This window comes from Megascapheus bottae, chromosome 9, assembly GCF_031878675.1.
Source record: "Megascapheus bottae isolate mThoBot1 chromosome 9, mThoBot2.hap1, whole genome shotgun sequence".
Taxonomy (NCBI): domain Eukaryota; kingdom Metazoa; phylum Chordata; class Mammalia; order Rodentia; family Geomyidae; genus Megascapheus; species Megascapheus bottae.
The window spans coordinates 38,468,380-38,473,811 of record NC_143517.1 but is presented as its reverse complement, the minus strand read 5'-3'; the positions used below and the strand labels follow the sequence as shown (position 1 = coordinate 38,473,811).

General features: G+C 43.2%; 1 pseudogene; it reads right to left on the bottom strand.

The window, feature by feature from the left end:
- Positions 1 to 2,379: 2,379 nt before the first annotated feature.
- On the bottom strand, positions 2,380 to 3,781 carry LOC150059044 (poly(rC)-binding protein 2 pseudogene; annotated as a pseudogene).
- Between the last annotated feature and the right edge of the window lie 1,651 nt (positions 3,782 to 5,432).

Genomic DNA, 5,432 nt, shown 5'->3' with positions numbered 1-5,432 from the left:
AACTGGAGGGCAGATGTTCTAGAAGGAAAGAGGCAAAGGAGGTTGTTTGGCTGGCAGGAGAATGGCTGAGTGACATGCCATAGCCTGCAAAGGGAACAGAAAGTGAAAGGGGAAAGGAGCATTAAGAAGAAGGAAAACAAAGGCTAAGTGGATGTCCTGGAAAAAAAGCAAGTCATTTACCAAGATGATAATTTGATTAAAGGTATAATTAAATAAAATCTAGAAGTTGTTTTTGGCTATTACTTTGTACTAATTAGAATATTTAATAAAATATTTCATTACTACAAAAATAATTGTTTATCACTAACACATGGCTTTCTCCAAATTACTTCATGAATATATAATTTATGTACTATGTGTCATTTTTCTAATAGTTGTAACTATTCAGTTTTTTAAAATCACATACAAGAATGTGATAACAAATGCTAAAACCTGGGCAGAAAGAGCTGTGAGGGAAAGGAACAGAGAGGGGGATTCAGAACAAAAGGGAGAGGAGGACAATTCAGGCCAAACCATCACCCTTAGGAATCTCTTTCATGTTAAACCGCGGTTTGGTTATATTGAATGTGTCTTAAAATAAGTTTGTTACCAGCTGGAGCTTAGGAAACAGTCATTTTGTTTGACAGAAGTTGGATGGGAGTTGGGTCAAATATGACAGGCTTTAGCCTAACAGGAACAGAAGAAAACAAAGCTCTGTAGTGTAATGGACGCCGTGGCACAGTGCTGGGGAAAATGGTCATAATCTGCAGTTGGTGTCTCTACTGCTTTTCTTTCTGTTTACATCCTGGGATGCTCTTTTGAATCACACTCACACAGGTTCTTGTGCTGCTATGAGAAATCTCTCTGTCTTTGAGTTAGGATGAAAAGCAATGTGTGATTCCCTGCCAAGTCTGGGAGAAGGCAGTGGGAGCAGATGGTGTTAGAAAGCTGCATGGAAGACCTTGATTAACCCCGCCACGATGTGAGCAGGAACTCACATGAAGATCTCCCCCACCAGCCCCCGCTTGTGAAGAACATATACAAATAACCAGCAGGAAAAGTGGGCATTGGGTGGGAGCGTGCATGAGATTCCTGTCTTTGAAGTTTAGTGTTTTTGAATTTGCAGCATAACCACTGTTCCTTGAGCACACAGGAATATTCAAGGCCATCAATTAAAAGGAACAGAAAATAAAAAAGAAACAGAGGAGAGCTCATGCTTCAGGGACGGGTGTAGGTAGATTTCTTGTGTTTGGGTGACTTGGCCTGGGATGTGTTGAGTCATCCGATTCTTCTGGACATTTTTCAGTGCTCAGCAGTGGGGGTGCAAGCATACCTTAGTGAAGCTCCAGCCAGAGTAAAGTAGGTGACATATGTAGGAAGTGGTTTTTCCATTTAGTCTCTAAACATTGTTTTCTGAAAATGATAAGTATCCCATTTTACATATACTTTCAGAAAAGCTACCACAAGCTCTCAGTCTTCTTTACAGTATGTATGATTTTTTGTTGCTGTTGTTGGTGTGGTGGTCATGAGACTTGAACTCTGGGCACGGGCATTGTCCCTGAGATGTTCAGATCAAGGCCACCTCCCCTGATCCAGTTTTCTAGTGGTAAATTGCAGATAAGAGGCTCATGGACTTCCCTGCCTGAGCTGGCTTTGAACCATGATTCTCTGATCTCAAAAGTCTCTTGAGTAGTTGGGATTACAGGTATGAGCCACTGGTGCTGGCAAATGATCTTTATTGGAGAAGTAATTGTTGACATAATTCTTACACATGGAGGTAACACAGATAGAGGGACCCAATTCTCCTTAAGGTATGGGGTTGGAGTTAAGCATCATTGCTGATATATGTACTTTTTATGAATGATGGAAGCCACCTGGAATAGACTGTTCAGAACTCTGATAAACCTCTTCCTTATACCTTGTTTCCAGTTGAGAGGGGACCTGTGTGCTGAGTAGCCCCTTCTTTGGCAATCAGAAGAAATGCCCTCGCGGCAGCCTACCTGTTTTAAATTCCTTACAATCATCATGAGACCAGGAGGCCTTCTCTTAGTCACAACCACTGCAGACAACCTGAACCAACCTCAGAAAGTACTATCCCAATTAAAGACTCAGTCTTTTATCTATTCTCAATATGGGAAGAGGAGCATTTTCTTCAGTAGCCTAGTAAGATATAAGTGACTGGTGGAACTAGAATCTATGCTATGATTGGTGAAAATAGAATCCTTCTTTTGTATGCCATACCTTCTCATCCCCAGTAACCCTTAGTTATTCAACTCAGTTTTTATGTCATCTGGGAGACACTTCCCTGCTACCCGTAGATGGTACAATATGAGGATCAATAATCATCTCCTGAATCATCTTGTGATTTTTTTTTTCACTGTGGCATCCAGTTTCTATTCACAAAGAAAAAGCTCCAGTCCATCTTTTAATATGTTTTTGAAAAATTCCTGACATTACAGAACTAAACTGAAATGTATTAGTATTCCACTCTTACATTTTCCATGACAAACAAAAAAATTTATGAGCCAAAAAAACCCACGAAAAAAAGGGGGAAGCTTATAAAACTAAATATGATCTCAGCATTAACAGCTGAACAGAGAAAGGAATTAAAACGCTTTAATTAAAAAAATCACGAGTGGATGATAAAGTGTGTAGAAACTGAAAATTTACCAACTATTTAAAACCTGGAATCGCTGACTGTTCAGAAACTACACAGATGGATCATGGGTGGTGGAAGTGAGCAGCAGAAAGGGATTATGGATGAGTCTGCATTGTTCTAGCTGGTCCACATGCCACCCGTCTCCGAGGAAAGCCTGGCATTGATTAGATACTGAGCCAGGCTAATGCTGGCAGCAGATCCAGTGATGGTAACCTGCCTATCAGTAGATCCTTCCACTGGGTTCGCAATTTTGATCTGCGCCCCAGACATCTGATGGATCTCATTAATTTTGGCGCCTTGATGCCCGATTATGCAGCCAATCAAATCATTTGGAATGGTGAGTTCATGAGAAGTAGTCTGAGCAGATGCATCCAAACCTGCACTGTTGCTATGCGTCATGGGAAAATGAGACTGTTGCATTGCCAATTGGTGCAGCTTGGTCAAATCTGGCTGTGGAATGGCATACTGTCCTTGAATGGTATAGGTCTGACCACCTGCAAAGATGACTGGAGAACTTGAAGGCTTGGGCAGGTACGGGATGGTCACGCCCTTCGGAGGGGACTCCAGCATGACCACGCAGATCTGTTTGACACACTCAATGATGGATTGCAGAATGCCAGCAATAGTGATGGCCCGCTCAGTTGAGTTGGGGAGCATATCCCCTGCCACCTGGACCTGAGCCCCTGTACTGTCTCTTATTTCCTTGATCTTGCAACCACCTTTTCCAGTGAGAGAGCCACATTGACTGGCAGGAACCACCAGCCTTAGAGTGACCGGGGGTCTACTGGCAGCTGTACTATTGGTCATAGAGCTGCTGATGCCCTCTTCCAGTTTGTCAATGATCATAGCAAAGGCTTTGAAGGTGGCATGAGTGGGTCCAGCCAAAGTGATAATTCTCCCAGGACAATTCCCTTCTGAGATGTTGATACGTGTACCACTCTCTTCTCTAATCTTAACAGATTCTCCTTTCTTTTCGATGATACCACCAACTTCCTTTCCATGCATAAGTAGGCGGATGGTGAGAGTGACATTTAATCCACCTTCAATCACACCGGTGTCCATGTCGAGCAGTGTTATAGGGAGCTGGACTTTGAGTGGTCAAGTCTTTGGTCATTATTGGGGGTGAAAGCCAAAAACTGCAGGCGCGAGCCCCCTCCCCAGTGGGCGGATGGATGAAGGAGGAAGGGGGGGTGGAGAAGGAGGAGGAGAAAGGGGGAAAGAGACCCCGGGGTGGGTGGAGGGCGGCCGAGGGCGGGAGAGGGCGCAGGCTGTGGCTGCTCCGGCTGCGGCTGCTCCGGCTGCTGCCTCTGCTGGTCTGGGCCCTTGTGATTTTTTAAATCATGAATAGAGTGACTTATCTGATAATATGGAGCAGAATGACAGTGGCTGAAGCTCTAGTAAAGATAGCAACAGCCTTAGCAATGACAAGAGGCCAGCTGAAGAGCTCCACAGAACAGCCAGGGGCAGAAGTGGTGGAGAGCAAAAGCAATCGAGACAGTAAAGGATGGTGGAAATATAGAGAAGATGAGAGAAAGCAGAGCTGGGACTGCAGAAGGTAGATGGTGATGAGTGAGGTAGGTCCCAGCCACTGGAAGCTTATGAGGCGGAGAGTCCTGGCCCTGACAGGTGAAGAGCTGCAATAGCAGTTTGTGTAAAGGCCCTGGGTCCTGATAACCTGAGGTTCCAGAGCTGTGAGACTAGCTGCTGGAAGCTTGAGGATCCCAATATAGGAGGTTTAAGGAAATCTGATACCATATGAGGTGGTACAGTCAAGGCAGCCCTTTCTGATTCTCAAAACTGTGCTCCAAATAAAGTTTTTTTTTTAAGTATTCAGTCTCAAATATTTTGTGGAAGTAATAAAAATGGACTAATAAGAGGTACCTTGTGAAAGCAGCATGAAATTTTCAACATTGTAATCAGAAATCCTAAGTATGATTATGTATATATTCATATTTATATGTATATATATATTCCTTTTTTCTTTACAAATCTTTCAAACAGAACCATGTAATCTTAGGATAAAACCCAGACTCCTTATTGTGTTGGTCCTGTGAGTCGGCTCCTCCCCACTTGTCTTACTTCATGACTCACTACTCCCCCTACTGGTAGCCAAGATTCTCTCACTAAATCCCTCAGAATAATCCATGCTCACTCTAGTTTTTGAGAAAGCACTAGTGGAACATAGCCTCTAGTAGGGCAGAAATGACATGTCCCTATTACATTGGTTGCAGCCACGCAGGTTGCAAGGAAAAGGAGCTATCTCATAGTGTTTTGGATTTTAATTGGAAGATGCTCAGGAAATTGAGAAAAGCAAAATTGTTTGACCAATTGCACTGCCTTATCTCTCTCACACAAAGAACATTTGGGATAATGGTTCAGGATGAAACATGGCTTTTCTCATTATTAACTCCTTCATCTAGCATTCACGTTACAGCATCTCCACTGCTATTTTAAGATTTCATGGCTCTGTTGCTATCGACTCACTTCCTTCTCTGCATTGTGGGCATGGCTTAGCCATGTTTACTGCTTCCTTCAAAGTAAGTTTTTCTGCGGTCATTACCTTGGTTTCTTTGTCTGTGTGCCACAAATTCAAATTTTCTAAGAGAAGGACTCTGGTTGTGAAGGTAGTCCGCATTAAGGACGGAATGGCACCCTCTGTACTTGCCCTCATTATAGTGTTAGAATTCTGGGTTGTGATGATTTGTTTATGTGTCTTTCTGACTTGCTGGACTGGGAGGAAAGAGACTGAGTAACTCACTCATCTATGCATGCATTAGTTAGCCCAGTGCTGGCT